General features: G+C 41.3%; 1 protein-coding gene and 1 non-coding gene across 2 annotated transcripts in view; both read left to right on the forward strand.

The window, feature by feature from the left end:
* Positions 1-25,127, forward strand: part of LOC126426661 (venom serine protease-like) — a 107,854-nt gene that overhangs the window by 20,868 nt on the left and 61,859 nt on the right. The window lies entirely within an intron of this gene.
* Positions 795-869, forward strand: Trnat-ugu (transfer RNA threonine (anticodon UGU)). The gene has a single exon. It is a non-coding gene; the product is annotated as a tRNA-Thr (tRNA).

A 25,127-nucleotide genomic window follows, 5' to 3' on the forward strand; every position in this document is an offset into this window, starting at 1 on the left:
CTCTTGCTGCACTGTACTTTGTTCTCCCGGACGCGGTTCACCTTTTTTCACTTTAAGGCATCTTCAGTGGGACATATAATAATAGGAATGGCACACTTTTGTTTTGGTATATTACTCGTAGATTATAAAACAGTCCACTTCTCGCTTTTTATGGAAATAAGTGATTACTTACACAATTCTTCGCATTTGTAATGGCCTCTGCATTTTCTCTCCTCTAGTCACCTGCTGGACATTGCACTAACTCTCGGTTTACAAAACATAAGCATGTCTTTATATTTTGAACATTTTTATTCTGATTTTGAGTTCACTGTGTATCTCATCCTGTGTGGTTTGTTTACATACACATTGCCAACCTAACAAAACATAAACTGAAATGTCTGTTCATTTCTCTTATGTTTCTCTCTCTCTCTCTCTCTCTCTCTCTCTCTCTCGTGTGTGTGGGGGGGGGGGGGGGGGGGGGGTGTGCGCACCAAGCCAGGTATTTCCATGTGGTCTATACCAGAAATAGAAAAGACTTCAACTGAACGTTCATGAACCATACAATACATTAAATCCAACACCATATGGAAATTAAATGATCTTGTACATAAATACATCAATGTAATGATTACAAACAGTTCACCCGATGCTCAAAAAGCAAGGCATGCTGCTCAGAACATGTGTTTAAAATTTGAAATAAAATCCCTATACGCTACAAAATAAGAGCTAAATTAAGAGTTATAGGTGGCACACAGTGGGAGTGTGAATCTGCCCTGAGGTATACCGAGATGTTCGCACAGTTACCATAACGCTGTGTCCTGGATAGTGCAGTGGTTACCACACCTGTCTTGTAAGCAGGAGAACCCGGGTTCAAATCCCGGTCCGGTACATATTTTTGCTCATCGCTGCTGATTCTGCTTAATGTCCCACTGCAGCTGACAGCAGTGATCCCATTCCCATTTATATAAGACACATTTGCAGCTTACAAATACCATTTATAAACTAGCGGCTTGCTCCCATCTGGTCAACAAGGTACAAAGTCAAGTAAAAACTGCTATATTAAGAATGCAACAGTTCATAGAAGAAAGATTAGTCAACTCAAAACTCCAATCACAACACAATATCTCTACACACAATCAACAAAAACACACACACAAATTCAACCCAAGATCAGTTAACCTTGCAGACACAAATAAACAGTAAATAAAGACAGAGAAAGGATTAAAATACAATGTAAAGTCAGAAATAGATGAAGATTATATAGAAAATCTAATTATAAGAGCATAAAGTATATTGACAAGGGGAGGTGGGGGTAATTTTCAAGAATGGTTGCGTATCGAAGTTGCGGGGTCCAAACGATTCGTATCAAACGTGCAATCCTAAATCGATCATGCGACTCAGGTGGCAGGTGTTATGATCAATTATTTGTGATTGTCATTTTTGTCTGCTTTCCGTCGTTCCCTTAGTTGCTCTAAAGTACATACCCCTGCGAATTACTTGTGATTTTCTAGGAAAACCCAGACGATTTATGTCGGTAGAGAGTGGTATGTCTGGTGTTTTTTATGTATGTTTATTCGGCGGATTCTCTCACATAGAAAAATCTAATTCCATGCTTATCCAGCATAGAAAATTGTTTGACTTTTGTCACAAATATGGAGTACTACCAGATGAGGAAATGAGGGACTGTGTAGACTGTGGTGGTAAAACTTTGTTAGAAGAGTTTCGATGCTGACATACCGTTACAATATCATTGCGGAAAATGGAGTGGTAGGAAGAACACATGGTCCGACTCTTCCACATTATCCATCCAGACCAGCGTAATTCTTCTATCTTGCTGGATTCGAGGCTACACCTTGCAAGCGACAGCATCAGAAACTGACTTATCTGCTAATACCGTGTGCGACTATTTCGGATTTTGCAAGGAAGTGTGTTATGTGGTAGTGACAAACAGTGTACCAGTTGGTGGACCGCGTAGAGTTGTTGAAGTGGACAAATCTCACATAGCAAGAAGAAAGAACCAGAAAGGACAACCTCCAAAGAGTGAAATCTATCATATTTGGGTATTTGGTGGAATAGAACAAGAGTCCTGGAAGTGTTGTTGTCAGAGTATTACCCAGAGACAAGGTCACTTTAGTGCGTCCAATTATGTACTTAATACTGCCTGGTAGTAAAGTCATTACAGACGGGTTTCAGTCCTACAAGACACTCAAAGCAGAAGGATTTGACCAAGAGTTCGTCAGCAGCTCTGTAGAGTTCATGTCTTTGGATGACCCTAGTGTGCACACACAAAACATCGAGCGGCTATGGAAATCTGTGAAATTTTCCATTAAAAGAGAAGGGCGTCCAGGATAGAGAGATGAACTTTACTTGTTTCAGTACCACTGTTTCCACAACTTGTGTTTGCAGGAAGAAGTTAACGCATGTGAAGCTCTACCCATATTCTTGCACGATATTGGCAGAGTTTACCCAGACTATGGCAAAACGGGAATTGTTCCTATAGCTTACACATCACATGGACTTTCACATGATGACACCAACGACAAGTAAGGTAAGTCATCTCCTTTGTAATTACAAGTATTTTTGTAACACCCTTCTTCTGTCATTGCTACAGTGACCACCGTATACATACTCATAACGCCCGCTACCAGAGTTGCAGGATCAATTTAGGATCGCTTGTTCGATATGTCATCGTTTGGACCTCGTGACTTCAATAGGCAATAATACTTGGAAATTACCGAGATGGGAGAGAAAACAATGGTGTCAACAGTGGATTAACTGGAGAAATAGTAAAAAATAAATCCATAATATAATAACCAGTATGAAAACACGGCAACACACACAGAATCTATGACACTCAAAAAACTTAGAAAAATCTTCAAAATCAAAACGTCGTCATTTGACAAGCAGACAAGGGGAACACAGGTGTACTTATAGACAAAGTACAAGACATTGAAAAAACACAATAGTTCATCTCACAAAATGGCATCACAAAATTAAAATCAGACCCAACAAACAGATCCCAGATAACTGAAAGCCCACTGCTCCTCTTCTCCAAAGCCAACTCAAGATCCACAAACTGCATCTTCCAGTAATATCAGTACTGGATTTTAGAAAATCCCCCACTTACAAGCTTGCAGGATACACATTAAAATTACTGTCTGAAAATTTAAAAGTACAAGAAGACAGAACCATTAAAAACACTACACTACAACAAATAAAAAATATAAAAATGACAGACACAGCACCACTCCCCCCATTTGATACAGAAAACGTGTATTCCAGCAAATCAGTACCAGAAACAATAGAAATCATAGATAAGAACCTGAAAACATATAGTCAACTCCGTGATGAACAGATTAAGGAGATACATAAATAAAGCTTCTAACAGAACAAAATTCTTTGAGTGTGTGCTTCAGTTTTATTAGGTCTGTCCACATTCGTTCCTTCTAATGTGTGTCGCTGATGACCTCGATGTTGAGCGCTCATAAGCCCCAACACACACACACACACACACACACACACACACAGAACAAAATTAATACTTCCAGTTCAGTAATGAATTTTATTTACATGAAGATACATTACCAATGGGGTCCCAAGTGTCAGGGGCCTTAGCAAATGTTTTTATAAACTACATTGAACAGATCATTTTCACAAAAATAGTAGCAAACGAATATAACATACTACACACATCAAAAAAAGTTTTGCATCTTCCCGGCACGCAGAATTCCTGAAGATAGACGTTGTTGTTGCGGTCTTCAGTCCTGAGACTGGTTTGATGCAGCTCTCCATGTTACTCTATACTGTGCAAGCTTCATCTCCCAGTACCTACTGCAGCCTACATCCTTCTGAATCTGCTTAGTGTATTCATCTCTTGGTCTCCCTCTACGATTTTTACCATCCATGCCTCCCTCCAATGCTAAATTGGTGATCCCTTGATGCCTCAGAACATGTCCTACTAACCGGTCCCTTCTTCTTGTCAAGTTGTGCCACAAACTTCTCTTCTCCCCAACCCTATTCAATACCTCATCATTAGTTATGTGATCTACCCACCTTATCTTCAGCATTCTTCAGTAGCACCACATTTCGAAAGCTTCTATTCGCTTCTTGTCCAAACTAGTTATTGTCCATGTTTCACTTCCATACATCGCTACGCTCCATACAAATACTTTCAGAAACGACTTCCTGACACTTAAATATATACTTGATGTTAACAAATTTCTCTTCTTCAGAAACTCTTTCCTTGCCATTGCCAGTCTACATTTTATATCCTCTCGACTTCGACCATCATCAGTTATTTTGCTCCACCCAAATAGCAAAACTCCTTTACTACTTTAAGTGTCTCATTTTCTAATCTAATTCCTTCAGCATCTCAGATAGACGTTGACTGTAGATACTATATCACAGACACAGTCCCGTCCCTTTGACTGTTCAGAGATGTCACTAAACCCACCCAAATATATAAACAACCATGCAGGAGCAGTGCCTATTAGATGGAGGGGGTCTGACAACCAATCAGTTCCAGTCTTTCCACCAGGAAGAAGGTACACAGTTCTTGTTGCCTGTACTTCAACCATGCCTAGACGGTCAATACCGCACTTCGTTCACGTCCGCATTGTTACTTTGTGCTACGAAGGGCTCTCAACAAGGGAAGTGTACAGGCGTCTCAGAGTGAACCAAAGCGATGTTGTCCGGACATGGAGGAGATACAGAGAGACAGGAACTGTCGATGACATGCCTCGCTCAGGCCGCCCGAGGACTACTACTGCAGTGGATGACCGCTACCTACGGATTATGCTTCGGAGGAACCCTGACAGCAATGCCACCATGTTGAATAATGCTTTTCGTGCAGCCACAGGACGTTGTGTTACAATTCAAACTGTGCGCAATAGGCTGCATGATGCGCAACTTCACTCCCGACATCCATGGCGAGGTCCATCTTCGCAACCACGACACTGTGCAGCTAGATACAGACGGGCCCAACTTGCCGGATGGACCACTCAGGATTGGCATCACATTCTCTTCACCGATGAGCGTCACATATGCCTTCAACCAGACAATCGCCGGAGAGGTGTTTGGAGGCAACCTGGTCAGGCTGAACACCTCAGACACACTGTCCAGTGAGTGCAGCTAGGTGGAGCTTCGCTGCTGTTTTGGGGTGGCATTATGTGGGGCCAATGTATGCCGCTGGTGGTCGTGGAAAGTGCCGTAACAGCTGTGCAATACATGAATGCCATCCTCCAATCGGTAGTGCAACCATATTGGCAGCATATTGCCAAGGCGTTTGCCTTCATGGGCGACAATTGGCAGTCCCATAGTCCACATCTTGTGAATAACTTCCTTCAGGATAATGACATCACTCGACTACAGTGGCCAGCATGTTGTCCAGACATTAACCCTATCTATTGAACGTGCCTGGGATACATTGGAAAGGGTTGTTTATGGACGACGTGACCCTCCAACCACTCTGAGGAATGTACACCGGAGTGGGACAATCTGGACCAACAGTGCCTTGATGAACTTGTGAACCATATGACACGAAGAATACAGGCATGCATCAGTGCTAGAGAATGTGCTACTGGGTATTACAGGTACCGTTATGTACAGCAATCTTGGCCACCACATCTGAAGGTTGCACTGTATGGTGGTACAACATGCAATGTGTGGTTTTCATGAGCAATAAAAAGGGCTGAAATGATGTTCATGATGATCTCTATTCCAATTTTCTGTACAGGTTCCGGAACTCTCAGAACTGAGGAGATGCAAAACTTTTTTTGATGTGTATATATTGATTCAAATTGAAAAATTGCATACTGACATCAACACGATTCATAAAAATAATAATATTTACAATGGAAAGAGAACAGAATAACCAAATTAGCTTTCTGGATATAACAATCAAAATGAAAAACAGTAAATTTACTGTAAATTCACAGCAACTGACATTACCAACCCCTAATCCTTGAATCACCCACAACTAACAAAAGGAAGCAGCACTTTGACACATACTCCGTAGACTCAATACAGCCTCACCCAATGAAGAAAACTACCGAAAAGAACTGGACATAATAATCCAGATAGCCCAATACGTTGGGTACAATAGTAACAGTCACAAAACTAAACAACAAAATTAAAAGTAAAATAAAAGCAGAAAATGCAAAACCATTGACACCACCACTACAGAACCAAACATAAACTCTCAGTACCATAACAACTACACAGAATAATCAGGAAAATATAAGAGGAAATAGAAGATGGCATACAATGACATGCAAACAAAAACTCACATAAAATCACCGATTTTTTCAAAACACAGGGAATAAAAATGGCATACACAACAGATAATTCTATCCAAAAATACACTACAAAACTGATAAAAAACATATATAAAAGAAAGCAGGTATATATCTATTACAGTGTAACACTTGTGATAGCAGATATGTAGGACAAACAGGCAGAACATTTTATGTCACCACGTACAGTAAATCAAAGCAGAAAAGAAAACCCTGTTGAATGATCAAGTACATATGCAAAACAACTCATTGTTTACACTAATAGATAAAATAATAGAGTAACACTGCAACAGAGGACTTTTATCATAATAACAATAATACCATCCAATGCCCTTTTCCACTCATTTGTCCATCAGTCCCACAAAACGTTTAAACCAAAACTCAAATCAACTGAACACAAAAACTTTCAACCATTCTCTGACAGCTATTACATTTGTATCCAAAATTCTACACCCTTTTTTATTTTTTTATTTATTTTCCTTTAAGAAGAAGAAAAATCCTTGCATTATCTCTCTCTCTCTCTCTCTCTCTCTCTCTCTCTCTCTCTCTCTCTCTCTCCAAATTTTTAAGGAGCATTTTGTAAGTGTTGCTGAGAAAGCAGGACACAATGGCTCCTTATAAGAAGCGTTAAAAATACTGAAAGGTCATTTCCCAAACTCCATAGAGCAGATAGCTTATAGCCCTTATGACAGTACAGGAAGTAAGAATCACCATTATTTCTTTAAAAGCAAAAAATTCAACTGCTGTTGAAAACCTCTCTAGCAGATTACTAAAAGCCTACTGCAATGAGTTCAGTGAAGTCCTAGCTCATATATTCAATGCCTCTCTCAAACAAGGTATCTTCCCTGAAAGAATGAAATATGCTATTGTAAAGCCCCTCTACAAATGAGGCAATGCCTCAGATGTTACAATCTATCAGCCTGTCTCTCTTTTGACTACATTTTCTAAAGTTCTCAAAAAGCTAATATATGCCAGAATAGTCAGTCACCTAGAAAAACAAGCAATAATTAGTAAAAACCAGTTTGGATTCACACGAGGTATCTCCACAACCAAAGCAATATTTTCGTTTATGAATAATGCTTTGGAATGCCTCAACAAAAAGACATTGCCTGTGGGCATATTTTGTGATCTGAGGTTTTCATCATGCGATATTACATGCGCTCGATGTATTAAGGTACTGAGAACACCAGCTGTTTGTGCTGGGAAATGGCAGCTTGACGCCTGGAGATACAGATCTGTGCGAGTCGGTTTCCTGTACACAATGTCCTAATGACCCATCATTTTTACGGCGTACTAGCACGTCTAGAAGTGGTAAAGTGCCATCTTTTTCAATCTCCATCATGAATTTGATGTTCTCATGTAATGAGTTTAAATGATGAAGGAACTGGATAAATAAGGAACGCCATTTGCAACTGTCATAACAAGAAGCAACGCACTGAGGACGCTGATGACGACTATAAATCAACTGTGTTCCTTCCATACGCCGGGAATGTGTCGTCGAAAATAAGCAGATTACTGAAGAAAAATAAAATCGAGGTTATCTTCCGTCCACCAGCAAGAACCGGGTCCAGGTTGGATCAGTTAAAGACGATTTACAACTGAAGAAAGCAGGCGTCTACAAAATTCCCTGCGGATGTGGCTCTGCACATATTGTCCAGACAACAAGAACTGTCCATGAACGATGTACACAACATGAAAGATACACCTGTCTTTGGCAACCGTCAAAATCGGCAGTAGCAGTGCACTGTATTTCTTTGGGACATTCAATGGAATACAATGGAACAAAAATTTTAGCTCCTGTTTCCGGATTTTGGGATTCTGTAATCAAAGAATCAGTGGAAATACGTCTTGCCAATAATCTTATAAATCGTGACAATGGCTTTCAGCTGGATACAAATTGGAATCCTGTTATTAAAATTATACAATCACAGCAGAATCAACGGCGTCATTCGATACTTGATGACAAGATGATCTTTTACTTTCACCACCAAGGACAGCACGTACAACTCGGCTATGTCGCGCATGTCAACACCTGACGCATGTGCTGTAGGATGCCAGTACAGTTCACATGCGCGAGATTTGTCACAAATACTGCGACTGCACCTGGGCTCTTCGGTAGTTGTGTACTCACCGGATGATGGCCAGACATCTCCAAGCCGAAATATCGTGGCAGAATGTCGACGGGATCCGGCTGCATACCCGGAAATTATTAGAAGAAGAAATACGCCGGGAAAATTTCAGAAGTCACAAGTTTACAACTTTTGCAGATGACACAAGTATTGTGATAGACAGTAAGATACCCTCTGATCTAGAATTAAACGCGAACAATTTACTTGACGATGTTCTGAACTGGTTCACAGTAAAATCTTTATCAATAAACCTCAGCAAAACTAATTATATTCATTTCCATTCTGGTCACAAAAGTTCACAGGAAATAAACATTATACATGAGAGCCAGCAGATAGGGAGAGCACGTTGCTTGAAATCTGGGGCATATACAAGGGGGAATTGGAAAATAATTTTCTCCTGTCGACTGTGGGCAGAGTTGTGAGATATGCGTGAAAGACGACACGGCAGGTGAATGTGCAAGTGCAAGACACTGATACACCATTGGAGTTGTTCACAGGCGGAAGTGAGAGCTGTTACCCGCTATGAATGGGCACTTGGAGTATCAGGCACAGAAATTCATATCCGCCTTGCTGAGGTGTGTGGGTCAGGTGTGGTGTTGAGGCAAATGGTGCCAGAAATTCAGTGATGGACGTCAGCAGGTGCAGGACATACCGAGACCTGGACGGACGCACACGGCCACTAAAGATGAAAATGTCAGGAAGATGGCTGACATGATAAAAGCAAACCGGCGTTCAACGCTTCTTCCGTATGCAACACCCTGATTTTTTCCTGGAAGGCTTTTTGAAGCTTGTAAAGCGGAATGACAAATGTCTCAATGTACTTGGAAATTATGAAGAAAAATCAAGATATGTCTTATCTTTAATGTCTCATTCTCTTTTCTTTTTTTTTCCTTTCACACACAACTCTGACCACAGTCGTCAGGGGAAACCTATTTTTCAACTCCCCCACGTATATAGATAGCTGGCTTAACTGGGAACAGGACATCCACCAAACCCGGAAATGGCTCAGCTCATCAACATTTGCCAATCGGATAATCACCAAAGTTGGAGACATCAATGTCTCAAAATCTGCTTACTTTGGCTACTTTCATTCACTTATGTGTTATGGAATAATCTTCGGGAGCAATTCACCACTGTTGAAAAAGGTTTTTAAAAGTCAGAAAAAGGTTGTCCGAATTTTGTGTGGAGTGCCTCCATGAAACTCATGTCACAATCTTTTTAAGCAAATATGTATCCTAACCACTACTTCACAATATATTTTTTCAACCATGATATTCATGCTTCACAATCCTCCTCAATATGAAACAAATGAAATGTAGCAGCACCATAACACAAGGAGAAAATGTGACCTACACTGTGACCTGAAAAATCTGTCCCTGGTGCAAAAAGGTGTGAAATACACAAGCACAAAAATCTTCAATGCACTTCCAAGTAATATAAAGTGAATATGAGATAAAAAAAGTACTGTTTAAATAAGCTAAAGGAGTTCTTGCTTGAAAAAAGTTTCTGTTCACTAGAAGAATTCTATAGCAGTGATAGCTAATTTTATTTCCCAAATACTATTGTATATTCCTGCCTAAATATATCTTGCTGTGTTAATCAGATTAATTGGTGATCAGTAAAAAATTATTTGGACAAAATCAGAATGTTGTATCTGGAAAATATTCACAGTAGAACTCTTCACACTATCAGCCCAACCAGTGCATCTGGCAACTCAAGCTTTTCTATTGTGCCATATGCTCAGATTTTCTTGTGGCCTTCAGAGGATCTGTGTGCAATACACAGTTCATCCCTCAGTGCAACAGGTCCAAGAAAGCTTCCACTTGCTCGCTGTTGAGGGAGCTGCAGTGATTTTCGTGAGAGTTCCTGGTCACACGAGTGTGACGGGAAATGAGGCTGCCGACACTGCAGTGAAGGCTGCAGTCCTCCTACCTCATCCTGCTAGCTCTTCAATTTCTTCGAATTCTCCCCTTGTTGCCATCTGTTGGCAGGTGGTGTCACTTCCACTTTGCGTCACCCCTGGGCTTCTCTTTGCTAGAACAAGCTGCAGGAAATTGAACATATCCCAGTGGCTTGGCCGACCTCCCCGAGGAGATCATTTCAGTTGACAAATGATATACAATAAAAGAAATAACAACTCACACAGAAAGGTCTAAGTGTCCGATTTTCCCACATGCCATTTGAGAGTGGAACAGTAGAGAAATAACATGAAAGAGGTTTGATGAACCCTTTGATAAGACATAATTGTGAATTGCAGAGTAATCATGTAGTTGTGAAGAGGCCTAATGTCTCAGTCAAAAATGAGGTTCTTCTTAACAAAGGCCACAATCTCTAATATATAAATGCAGGGAACAGGCAACAGGCAACAATTTTAATGCTATGAATATTGGCTCAGTGAATGTTCTAGGAGGCTCTTGTTTTATTACCGTTATGGACCTCTTTGGCATCACAAATTTTCCTATGTATGACCTCAGAATGGGATGCCATAAGAGGAAACTAGTTCAGTATGTTGTTGTTGTGGTCTTCAGTCCTGAGACTGGTTTGATGCAGCTCTCCATGCTACTCTATCCTGTGCAAGCTTCTTCATCTCCCAGTACCTACTGCAACCTACATCCTTCTGAATCTGCTTGGTGTATTCACTCTTGGTCTCCCTCTAAGATTTTTACCCCCCACGCTGCCCTCCAATACTAAATTTGTGATCCCTTGATGCCTCAGAACATGTCCTACCAACCGATCCCTTCTTCTAGTCAAGTTGTGCCACAAACTCCTCTTCTCCCCAATTCTATTCAATACCTCCTCATTAGTTACGTGATCTACCCATCTAATCTTCAGCATCCTTCTGTAGCACCACATTTCGAAAGCTTCTATTCTCTTCTTGTCTAAACTATTTATTGTCCATGTTTCACTTGCATACATGGCTACACTCCATACAAATACTTTCAGAAACGACTTCCTGACACTTAAATCTATACTCGATGTTAACAAATTTCTCTTCTTCACGCTTTCCTCCCTTTGCCAGTCTACATTTTATATCCTCTCTACTTCGACCATCATCAGTTATTTTACTCCTCAAATAGCAAAACTTCTTTACTACTTTAAGTGTCTCATTTCCTAATCTGATACTCTCAGCATCACCTGACTTAATTCGACTACATTCCATACTAATTCAGTATACTAAAAAATAAATAAACTGTCTTTAGTATTTTTGTATCACAGAGCTCACTAAGGACTAGAAAAGCATAGCATAGACTATTCAATCTTTCATCAGCTTTACTCTGTGAATATTCTATTGTAAGTTACTTCTATTCATGCCCCAATAAATTTTATTTACTTGTCTTTGCTTTATTGCTTCGTACGAGGGTGGTTTGAAAAGTTCTCAGAATCACCACGAGAGATCAGCGCTAGTGCAACGAGTAGTTCATGTGATATGCATTGGACAGTTGGATGTAAATATGTGCCACGTCAGTGCTCTTGAAAGAGAGCTGTGGTGGTGACATGGCTCTGTTGTTCCCGCATAGTGATTTGCGAAGATGGAAAAAAATGAGATTCGAGCAGTGATTTAGTACTTCGTAAAGAAAGGTATGAAAGCAAAGGAGATTCATGCCGATTTCCAGAAAACACTGGGGGACTCTGCTCCTTCATACTCACCTGTTGGCAAGTGGGCAAATGAATTTAAATTTGGTCGGGAGAGTTCAGATGACAATCCGTGCAGTGGTCGGCCAAGATGTGTCACTACTCTAGAAATCATTGCAAAAGTGCACAAAATGGTCACGGAGGATTGCCGATTGAATGTGCGTGAAATTGCTCACGCTTGCCAGATGTCATCTGAAAGGGCATATCACATTTCAACTGAAAAAGTAGAAATGAAAAAAATTAAGATGGGTGCCGCAACTCTTGATGTTGGATCAAAAATGTATGAGAGTGGATATATCGGAACAATGTTGGGCCCATTTTAGGAGAAATGAACATGATTTTCTGTGCCAATTCATACCTTAGTTGGTGTAATTTTGCCATGGGGACAGCACATGCATGCGGGTGCGCATTGTCTTGATGGAAGATGACTTTCTTCCTTGCTATACCTAGCCTTTTTCACATATCTTTTGTTGCAATTTGTCCAGGAGGTTAGCATAGTATTCACCAGTGATTGTTTGTCCAGTGGGGACAATGTTGGGCCCATTTTAGGAGAAATGAACATGATTTTCTGTGCCAGTTTGTGACCACAGATGAAACTTGGGTGTACTACTATACCCCAGAGACAAAACAACAGTCAAAACAGTGGAAACATGCTGATTCTCCACCACCAAAGAAAGCAAAGACAATTCCTGTGTCTGGGAAGGTCATGGCATCAGTGGCCCGGGTGCGAACAGGTTCTGTTTGTAGATTATCTCCCCACTGGACAAACAATTACTGGAGAATACTATGCTAACCTCCTGGACAAATTGCAACAAAAGATATGTGAAAAAGGCCAGGTATAGCAAGGAAGAAAGTCATCTTCCATCAAGACAGTGCACGCCCGCATGCATGTGCTGTCCTCGTGGCAAAATTACACCAACTAAGGTATGAATTGTTGCCACACCTGCCTTATTCAGTTGGTGTGGCTCCTTTAAACTTCCATCTCTTACCAAAATTGAAAATTTTTCACGGTTGACAAAGATTCACTTCAAACAAAGAATTGATAGCCGAAGTTAACTGTTTTGCAGGCCTGGAGGAAACTCATTTTTGAGATGGGATCAAGGCACTGGAATATTGTTGGACCAAGTGCATTAATCTATAAGGAGACTACATTGAAAAATAAAAAAAGTTCCAATGATGTAAGTACTTTTTTTCTATTCCGCTCTGAGAACTTTTCGAACCACCCTCGTAACTTATCAGTAGAAAAATGTTGCTGTTGCAGCACAAAAAGACAAAATATGTTTCTCCTACGACTCTGATAGAAAAGTGAGGAATCAGATGCCTCATTCTGCTTTCCTCACCAAGAATTTTGGCTTGCAAACATTTGTGCTCTTTCAACATTGTAAATCCTTTTACCCACTCTCTCTGTAGTTGAGCCTACATATTCAGTATCTTCTCACTGCTACTGTCTATGTATGTCTCTCCCTCTGTCTCCTTTTTCTCCATTGATTTACAGTGTATCCCAGGCCACTGTGTCCTCTCAATCACACAATCTCCTTTTGTCCTTTCCCGCTGCCACTGCTTCCACCATATCTTGGCAGCTCAAAAATTCCAGGGATCCCACTTAATTTTTTCGCCTACACTCGTGACTTTAAATTTTCAGTCCAATATTTGCCCTCCCTTATACCTAACATGTTAAATTTTGCCAGAATGTGATGGTCCAGACCACACAGGCATATTTAGTCTCCACTCACCTCTACTTTTCATTTCCACTTCCTCCTCTCTCTTTTGCTCCCACTGCTTCTGTCTCCATGTTTTACTGTCACTGTCTCTCACTGACCACCATCACCACCTCCTCATTTAGCTCTCACTGCTATTGTCTTAATCCGTTTCTCTTTCTCTTTCACTGCCACTTTCTCTCTGCTACCATCACTGTCTCCTCTTTCTTTCTCCAACTCTCCCTGTCTCTCTGCTACACTCTTTCAGTACAAAAACACACAAATATGTTTGCATGGCAACATTTTTGTTGAGGAAGGCAGAATGAGGATTGAGGCAGCCAGTTCACCACTTTTTTTTTCAGTGTCTTGAAGTGGAACATATTCGACATTTTTGTGCTCTGACAGGAGCATTTTTTCTCTAGTTCCCTTCTTAACGTGGTACAGCAGGGTCTGCTGTTTATATAAAAAAAATTCTACAGGCCCGTAAAGTTTTGACAGTTTGTTTGTATACTTTGACACATACAAACAAAAAATAAGTAGGCCCTATGCTTAATATAAGGTTAACACAAAATTGTTTGCTTTACATGTTTCTAATGCTTTGCTCGTGAGTCACAGTTCATCCAGAATGCCCAGCTTATAATCTGTGTCTCTAAAGAGTAAAAATGTTACTAGATGTATTTTATTGAGTTTGCAGTCTTTCTAGTTTTAAATAAATTTTGACAGTCATTTTATGATCTTTTCAGGAGTGTTAAGACACTTTTTAGCCTATGTTTTCTCCTGTAGTAATACTTTAGGTATATTTGTATGAGCATGAAGTGCCCGTTATTTGGGGACAGCACATCATAGAGTTTTATTGGTGAACAGATGCTGCCTAAAAATGTAGTTTGGTGGCCATAGAACCCTTGTGATGATCCCTAGAAGCCTTGCCATGTGTTCAAGTCAGTTAAAACTACAGTTACACGTCACACTGGATATTATATTCCTAAATATGGTAACTTTGGACGTCTGGACCTCGGTAACGGATAATGCTATCAGAAAAAGTTTCGAGGTTCACTGAGATCATTATCTTACGAATATGTGGTAAAAATTTTTACTATTTGCCGTGAACAGATATTATAGACTTGGTTGTAGCTGCAATTGGTACTTTTCATAGTCAAATGTCATGGCTTTGAGTTTTCTCACTAACCACACATGGACAAATAGTTGTTTGAAAGCCACCTAAGGTCCATCCTAGACCACACCTAAAGAAAAAGAAGCAACCAACTTGCTCCTGGTATGCAGGAAGTGTGTAATGTTTAAAATTTAAAACTGTAGTAGGCATGTTTTTCCAGTAGGTATGCAAATGGTCACTAGGTCAAGGGCTATTCAAAATACTTGACCTCTAATCTCTGATCAGTAGAACCTGAGATGACTCCCTGAAAAAACTGGATTTTAGTGTGTGACTTTTTCAAATGTGTTGGTACTGTCCACTTGTGTGACTTTTTGATGTACTGAATAGCATACGCGCAGTTTTGCTTGTATTTAATAACAGTCTTTTATTGTACAATGTAAAAATTAATGGAATCAGTTAATTCATCCCTCATTATTTAAATCAACTGATTTTGAAACAGGTTTGTGTCATCTGCAAACAGTACAAGTAAGGCTTTAGGTAAATTCAGAGGCAGATCATTGATAAACAGAAGAGGAAAAGAAGGGACTTCAGAGCTGAGCCTTGATGTACACCAGACCAAATCACAGTTTCAAGGGACTAAACTATATCGGCATCTTTACTAGAAATTTTGAGCACCTCCGTCATATTTGTGAGAAGACCGAAACTGATTCCGGGTACCTGTAATATGAAATGGCTCCTGTTTTGTAGTGGACATGGGTGACTGACTCAAAAAACTTGGTAAGATCAGTGAACAGACCAGAAAGATGATATTTATTATTAAAAGTCCTAAGGATTTGCTCAATAAATGGAAAAAGTGCTTTTCTGAGGGACTTGTTTTTGCGAAACCCGAGCTGGCACTTTGCGAGCAAGGTATTTTTATCAAAGACTGCTGTTACATGGTTGTACATCTTTTCTCCAATATTTTTGACATGCCAGAGAGACTGCAGATAGGTCTATAATTATAACATTTGTTTCTCCTTTTTTGTGCATTGGGAAAACTGCTAATAGGGGTCCTTCAGAAACTGATGCAGCAAAATTACTTTGCATGTGAGTACAGACCTCAAATGTGCTGTTTGTTATGCTGTTGAGTACGCTAAATCCAGCATCATTGCCGTTACTATCAGTGACATTTCCTCTACAGCCAAGTGCCCTCTCAAATGTTCTTCATTTGTGGATGACTTTGCAACCTTCTACTCTTCATCTGATCTTCCAGTAATGACAAGGCAGCTAGAGCTGACCATTAGGAGGCTGGAAACCTGGGCCAAGACAACTGGTTTTCAGTTCTCACGACTGTGTGTCAATTTTAACAGTGCTCGTCGAAGTTTTAACCGAGCACTGCTCACAGTGGAGGACAGTATTCTACATTTTCCATAAAATGTGCACTTTTTGGGTTTATTATTTGACTCAAAATTAACTTGGCTCCCACACCTGAAAGACCTACAAAACGAGGGCTCCCAGTTGTCGAATATTTTGGAATGCCATAGTGAAAAAGCATAGGGAGCTGACAGATCCCACTTCCTGCAGCTTCATTGGTCATTTGCTCAATCATGTTTAGATTGTGGCAGCTTGGTCTATGGATCGGCCCATATTTCCTACCTCAAGATGTTAGATGTTGTCCCATGAGGGCATTCAGATATTGACTGGAGCCTTTCGGAACAGCCTGTGTGCAGAGGCTGGTGAACCACCACTCCGGAACCAGCGACTTATGGTTAAAGTTTTAAAGTTCTGTGCCATGTCAAATGTTTTTACAAAGATTTTAGGGAGAGGATCTTAATTTGTTCACTGTGTGACAAGCTCGCCCATATTTTATGTAAGTGGCCAGCCAATGACAATTTACTGTGGCATTCTTGTTGCTACGTTTTCCCTTTCCTTACATTCTACTTTGTTATGTCGCATTTTCCTTCTTTTCCTGCTTTCTTTGCGTGTGTGTTTCAGTTTTATTAGGTCTGTCCACATTCGTTCCCTTTAATGTGTGTCAGGGCGCTGATGACCTCGACGTTGAGCGCCCATAAGCCCCAACACACACACACACACACACACATACACACACACACACACTCACTCCTTTTGGATCAACAGACACTGAAAAGATCAGTGTCACCTTAACCATTGTCATTTGGTGCAGTGGTCCAAACCAACTTTGTATGGCTGTTCAGAAATCGACCCCATGCAACCAAGCCATTTGGGATATGTGCTATTTGACTGTCTCAAGGATCTGGATCTATCAGACTCCTGAATACACAGCCAGGGATGGAACGTGTTGCCACCTTGGTGTCTTCAGAGGCCCAAAGTGATTTTAAGCTTGATGTGGTAAAGAAAACTTGTACTCCAGATTACATTTTTAAATGATTAATGGAAAATCTCATATAAAGATGTGAAACAAATACTAACGAGATAGACGGGCTGGCCAGTACTTACCTCAGCTCAGTACAGCCGACAGATACACAAAACAGAACAGAAAATTTACATTCCTAGCTTTCGGAACTTTGTTCCTTCATCAGGGAGGAGAGAGGGGGAAAAAAGAGAAGAAGGGAAAGTGGATTCAGTTACTCACAACCCTGGTTATGAAGCAACAGGGAAAGGTAAACGGGGAGGGTAGTAAGGATGGAGGCATGGTCGTCAGAGGGAAGCCAAAGATATTCTGCTGTAAGTACTGTGCCAGCTTCAAACCAAAGAGGATGCATACAGAAGTAAAGAGGTATATAGTATAAAGATAAACACAACTCTGTAGGAAGAAAAGATGCGTGGATGGCTAAAGAGGAGAGGGAAAAAGGAGAAGACAGAAGAGTAAATGGGAGTGAGGTTGGTTAATGTAGGATCAGTCCAGGGGGATGGCGGGATGAAAGGATGTGTTGGAGTGCAAGTTCCCATCTCCGCAGTTCTGAGGGCCTGGTGTTTGGTGGGAGAAGCCAAATGGCACGTACTGTGTAGCAGGTTCCTAGGTCCCTCGAATTATGCTGGAGGGCATGCTCTGCTACTGGGTACTGGACATGTCCTAGGCGGACAGTTCGTCTGTGCCTGTTCGTGTACTCAGCCAGTTTAGTTGTCATCATACCAATGTAAAAGGCTGTGCAGTGCAGCTGATAAATGACATGTTGTTTCACATGTGACCCTGCCTTTAATTGTGTATGTTTTACCAGTAGTGGGGCTGGAGTAGGTGGTTGTGGGGGAATGCGTGTGGCAGGTTTTACAGCGGGGTCGGTTACAGGGGTAGGAACTGCTGGGTAGAGAAGGTGGTCTGGGAAAATTGTAGGGTTTGACAAGGATGTTACCGAGGTTAGGTGTGCATGAAAGGAAACTCTGGGTGGTGTGGGGAGAATATTGTCAAGGGATGATCTCATTTCAAGGCTTGACTTGAGAAAGTCATATCCCTGGCAGAGTAATTTGTTGACGTATTTGAGGCCAGGATAATATTGGGTGACGAGGGGGATGCTTCTGTGTGGTCTGGGTGTAGGAACATCGTTGTTGGACGGGGAGGAATGTATTGCTCGGGAGATCTACATCTACATCTACATCTACATTTATACTCCGCAAGCCACCCAACGGTGTGTGGCGGAGGGCACTTTACGTGCCACTGGTCATTACCTCCCTTTCCTGTTCCAGTCGCGTATGGTTCGCGGGAAGAACGACTGTCTGAAAGCCTCCATGCGTGCTCTAATCTCTCTAATTTTACATTCGTGATCTCCTCGGGAGGTATAAGTAGGGGAAGCAATATATTCGATACCTCATCCAGAGACGCACCCTCTCGAAACCTGGCAAGCAAGCTACACCGCGATGCAGAGCACCTCTCTTGCAGAGTCTGCCACTTGAGTTTATTAAACATCTCCGTAACGCTATCACGGTTACCAAATAACCCTGTGACGAAACGCGCCGCTCTTCTTTGGATCTTCTCTATCTCCTCCGTCAAACCGATCTGGTACGGATCCCACACTGATGAGCAATACTCAAGTATAGGTCGAACGAGTGTTTTGTAAGCCACCTCCTTTGTTGATGGACTACATTTTCTAAGCACTCTCCCAATGAATCTCAACCTGGTACCCGCCTTACCAACAATTAAGTTTATATGATCATTCCACTTCAAATTGTTCTGCACGCATATTCCCAGATATTTTACAGAAGTAACTGCTACCAGTGTTTGTTCCGCTATCATATAATCATACAATAAAGGATCCTTCTTCCTATGTATTCACAATACATTACATTTGTCTATGTTAAGGGACAGTTGCCACTCCCTGCACCAAGTGCCTATCCACTGCAGATCTTCCTGCATTTTGTTATAATTTTCTAATGCTGCAACTTCTCTGTGTACTACAGCATCATCTGCGAAAAGCCGCATGGAACTTCCGACACTATCTACTAGGTCATTTATATATATTGTGAAAAGCAATGGTCCCATAACACTCCCCTGTGGCACGCCAGAGGTTACTTTAACGTCTGTAGACGTCTCTCCATTGATAACAACATGCTGTGTTCTGTTTGCTAAAAACTCTTCAATCCAGCCACACAGCTGGTCTGATATTCCGTAGGCTCTTACTTTGTTTATCAGGCGACAGTGCGGAACTGTATCGAACGCCTTCCGGAAGTCAAGAAAAATAGCATCTACCTGGGAGCCTGTATCTAATATTTTCGGGGTCTCATGAACAAATAAAGCGAGTTGGGTCTCACACGATCAATGTTTCCGGAATCCATGTTGATTCCTACATAGTAGATTCCGGGTTTCCAAAAACAACATGATTGCCGTGAACTTTTTCCATAAACACTCAACATTGTCAGTGTCGGAACAGAAATTTTCGTTTTGATCTGTTAGGTAGTCTGAAATCTGCCTTCTATTACTCTTGCTAAACAGATAAACCTTCCTCCCTTTTTTTATATTCCTATTAACTTCCATATTCAGGGATGCTGCAACGGCCTTATGATCACTGATTCCCTGTTCTGTACATACAGAGTCGAAAAGTTCGGGTCTGTTTGTTATCAGTAGGTCCAAGATGTTATTTCCACGAGTCGGTTCTCTGTTTAATTGCTCGAGGTAATTTTCGGATAGTGCACTCAGTATAATGTCACTCGATGCTCTGTCCCTACCACCCGTCCTAAACATCTGAGTGTCCCAGTCTATATCTGGTAAATTGAAATCTCCACCTAAGACTATAACATGCTGAGAAAATTTATGTGAAATGTATTCCAAATTTTCTCTCAGTTGTTCAGCCACTAATGCTGCTGAGTCGGGAGGTCAGTAAAAGGAGCCAATTATTAACCTAGCTCGGTTGTTGAGTGTAACCTCCACCCATAATAATTCACAGGAACTATCCACTTCTACTTCACAACAGGATAAACTACTACTAACAGCGACGAACATTCCACCACCGGTTGCATGCAATCTATCCTTTCTAAACACCGTCTGTACCTTTGTAAAAATTTCGGCAGAATTTATCTCTGGCTTAAGCCAGCTTTCTGTACCTATAACGATTTCAGCTTCGGTGCTTTCTATCAGTGCTTGAAGTTCTGGTACTTTACCAACGCAGCTTCAACAGTTGACAATTACAATACCGATTGCTGCTTGGTCCCCGCATGTCCTGACTTTGCCCCGCACCCGTTGAGGCTGTTGCCCTTTCTGTACTTGCCCAAGGCCATCTAACCTAAAAAACCGCCCAGCCCACGCCACACAACCCCTGCTACCCGTGTAGCCGCTTGTTGCGTGTAGTGGACTCCTGACCTATCCAGCGGAACCCGAAACCCCACCATCCTATGGCGCAAGTCGAGGAATCTGCAGCCCACATGGTCGCAGAACCGTCTCAGCCTCTGATTCAGACCCTCCACTCGGCTCTGTACCAAAGGTCCGCAGTCAGTCCTGTCGACGATGCTGCAGATGGTGAGCTCTGCTTTCATCCCGCTAGCGAGACTGGCAGTCTTCACCAAATCAGATAGCCGCCGGAAGCCAGAGAGGATTTCCTCCGATCCATAGCGACACACATCATTGGTGCCGACATGAGCGACCACCACCACCTGCAGATGGGTGCACCCTGTACCCTTCATGGCATCCGGAAGGACCCTTTCCACATCTGGAATGACTCCACCCGGTATGCACACGGAGTGTACATTGGTTTTCTTCCCCTCTCTTGCTGCCATTTCCCCAAGGGCCCCCATTATGCGCCTGACGTTGGAGCTCCCAACTACCAGTAAGCCCACCCTCTGCGACCGCCCGGATCTTGCAGACTGAGGGGCAACCCCTGGAACAGGACAAGCAGCCATGTCAGGCCGAAGATCAGTATCAGCCTGAGACAGAGCCTGAAACCAGTTCGTCAGACAAACTGGAGAGGCCTTCCGTTCAGCCCTCCGGAATGTCTTTCGCCCCCTGCCACTGTACTGTGTCATGCATTGTTTGTCGGATTCTGATAAAGAGTGTTTACGACCTGTCGCTGCTCGCTGCATGGCTTGCTTTTGTGCGCGCAACCGCCGCTTTTTTTTTTTTTTTTTTTTTTTAAAGGAATCGTCTCATTAGCGAAACAATGGCAAGAGACTGCTTGCTATTTGCTGTTACTTACACTGCTGCTTTCTTTGATAATGATCAACAAGAACCAAATAATAGACTGTGTATGATAGAAGATTTTCTGAACGATAGTTTAGCGAAAATTTTTCTCCGATTGAAAATCTTTGCAGACGCCTGTGTAATACATAACATTCTGTACAGAAATTAGTCATCTTAGATTTAAAAATCTTGTTAATTGCCGTGCTTCATTTCTGACTGTATAACTATTAGGCTTAAGAACAATACGAATATAAACATGACATGATATGTATATTATTCCGCGTTTGCTGTTGTCCCACTCTAGTTTCGTAGTTTATTAGGCAGACAGGATTTAAATGAGATAGCAGCAAACACGAAAGAATACATGGCAAAATGTTTATATTGGTATTATTCTTATGGTGAAGAGAATACTGCATGTGATTCACAATTCATAAAGTTCTTATTAGCAACGATCTATTGTCCCAGGTAGGAAAAAATTCAGAACGTAGAGTTGGCCATATTGACAAACATCCAAACAATCTTGCCAGTCGAATTTTCGTAGTACGCTGAAATGGTGCTACATTCGAAGATGAACAATATGGAATTTGTATTTACTTCGTTGGATAATGTATAGAAATGCAGTGGTCGAAACTTGGAGCGGTGAGAAAAAGCTCGTCTTCCACCTTTTATTTTTTATTTTTTAGTTTACTGACACAGATGTTTTGTCGCCAGTATTTATCTTTGTGCCTGCAAAGCATACCTGTGTAGCGCTACATAATTCGATGGTAGAAGTTAGCTGTGGCGGCACCTACCGACATTTTTCAGAACTGCCGCTTACTTTGCACTCGATTCTAAGCCGCAGGCGGGTTTCTGGATTACAAAAACCGGAAAAAAAGTGCGGCTTAGATTCGAGTAAATACGGTACTTCACATCAACAAGACTAAACTTCTTTAAAAAGGAACACCATTACATCGAAAAAAATGAGGGATTTTTGCTGTTAAGCTGATCACTGACGAGGCCATCACCACCACAAAATGTGCATTTAATGATCTCAAATTCCCCAAATAAATTGAGTTTTCATCCCTTATGGCCAAAATGCAAAATTTGCATATTATTAATAGTAGGTGGGCAATGGCCAGATGCCTTTAGATGTTTTGTTAACGGTGAGTGTTGTTTCACCTGCTCTCTTTTTGGGAGCAGGTATGGTTTTAAACATCTTCTAACATATTCACCATTGCATTTGATATGTTTTAATCTGTAAACCCCTGGCTTATCATAAATACTTCTCTGTGCCTGTTCATTAAGAAGAAATTTGTCATATATTGGTACCACAAGTGGAGGTTATAAGTGTGTTTATATGCTGAAAATGCTTGGCTAGGTCACAAGACAAATTGCCTAGGAAAGGGAGAGGGACATCTTTACTTCTGTTTTAGGGTTTTTGATTATAGACTAAGCATTTAATTTCAATTTCTGTTCCTTACACAGCTTTTGAACTAAAGAAGTATTGTAGCCATTTCTACTTGCTATAAATTCTAAGTTATTCAGTTCTTTACTGACAGCATCTTCACTGAATGGTAATCCAAGGATGCGATCAATCGTAGAGCAGAAAAAAATTAAATTTATAACAGTGTAGATGGCAGGATGAAGTGTGTATGAAGGGCTAGTGGTTGGCTCTCTGTAGATATAAAAAATAAATCAACTGTAATTGTAATCTAATTTAGTTTGCCTGGACCATCCATGACTTCATATGTAAATGACATTTTTGGTACAGTTCATTAAATTCATTGACATGTTGCTGTATTTATAATAAGTCAGGGGTTTGCAGATTACAATGTACCCAACTCAGTGCTCAGTACATTGGACAAACAGGAAGAATGTTTAAAAGCAGGTTTCAGGAGCACCTGCTCCCGAGAAGAGGGCAGATAAAATAGCACTTGCCATTTGCCTAACATCTATAAGCATCCTGCCATTGCCCACCTACTATCAATGGTCTGTATATCTTGCATTTCGCCCTTAAGGGACAGAAACTCTATTTACTTGAGGAATTTGAGATTGCTAAACGTGTGTTTTTTTGGTGTTGATGGCCTCCTCAGTGATCAGATTGTCAGCAAAAATCAATCATTTTTTGATGTAATGATGTCCCTTTTTAAACCACTGGTTTATACAACAGACTCGCAGATGGTCACAGATTTCAAGTCCGTTATTACATCGCCAGCTGCGGGATGGGCCAAGCAGCTACTAGTATAGCAGCTTAGTGTTTCTTCATCTCTGTTAACAGATGGTATGACATGTTGTATCCAATTAGAAAGGTGAGAAATTGATCTAGTTAGTGGTGTACAGCAAACTTGATTTCTTTCAATATTTTGAGAGTTACAAGCTATAATGTTCAGGTTTTGTTAGCATTCCTATCAAAATACAGGGCTATTACAAATGATTGAAGCGATTTCATAAATTCACTGTAGCTCCATTCATTGACATATGGTCACGACACACTACAGACACGTAGAAAAACTCATAAAGTTTTGTTCGGCTGAAGCCGCACTTCAGGTTTCTGCCGCCAGAGCGCTCGAGAGGGCAGTGAGACAAAATGGCGACAGGAGCCGAGAAAGCGTATGTCGTGCTTGAAATGCACTCACATCAGTCAGTCATAACAGTGCAACGACACTTCAGGACGAAGTTCAACAAAGATCCACCAACTGCTAACTCCATTTGGCGATGGTATGCGCAGTTTAAAGCTTCTGGATGCCTCTGTAAGGGGAAATCAACGGGTCGGCCTGCAGTGAGCAAAGAAACGGTTGAACGCGTGCGGGCAAGTTTCACGCGTAGCCCGCAAAAGTTGACGAATAAAGCAAGCTGGGAGCTAAACGTACCACAGTACCACTGTACGAACTTTTATAAGCCTGTGTCCTTATTGATTGGACATGGTACTTTCCTTTTTGTGGACGATGGAGGAAATTTGTGTTTTAATAGAGATAATGTGGGAATTTTACGCTCGCCCGTTGAGTAAACAGTGTGATTTACGAACTAGAAATAATCTCTCAACTACCGCTGGAATGCATTGCTATCGTGTATACCACGTCGGGGCCCACGTACCGTATGCAGAAGTCGCATCGTTCCTGAGCGTTCAGTAGCATGTTGAACTTGGCGCACTCAACGTTTAATGTCCGACAGCACGGTCCATGTGCCGATGGCTTAAGGCTGAAATTGCTATAGTGGAAGTAAAAAGTTTAACAGTCACTGGTGTAAACATGATGTCTTTCAAGAAACCTACTCAGTCTGATATCCATTCAGATGCCTAGAAATTTCACATATGGAGTTTCATTTCCGTTTCCACAGATTGGTCCACTGAGACTGTGAAAGCAAAATTAGACTTACAGTGCAAATAGAGGCATCTAAGAAAACGTTCTTCCCATGCCCAGTGCACAAATTGAATGTGAAGAAAACAATACATGGTACAATAGGAAGTAACCCCTGCCATGCTCTTCACAGTTTATTGCAGAGTAAAGATGTAGATCTATACTTTCGGTACCTGTGCCATTATAATTAGTTTGGAATTGCATAATATGTGTTTCTGTTAAAATTAAAGACCGAAGCAGCTTGCTGTGGATCAGTTGAAAGCATGTCCCACTATTGTCCTGACCGTATCTAGTGTGGCCATGTTAGGACATTTGTCAGTGTACTTGTGCCATCGCAGATTTTGTAATTCTCCAGTGTCCCAGGTACACCATTTGCGTAGGTCAAGAT

The sequence above is a fragment of the Schistocerca serialis genome, chromosome 11 (genome assembly GCF_023864345.2).
Source record: "Schistocerca serialis cubense isolate TAMUIC-IGC-003099 chromosome 11, iqSchSeri2.2, whole genome shotgun sequence".
NCBI lineage: Eukaryota > Metazoa > Arthropoda > Insecta > Orthoptera > Acrididae > Schistocerca > Schistocerca serialis.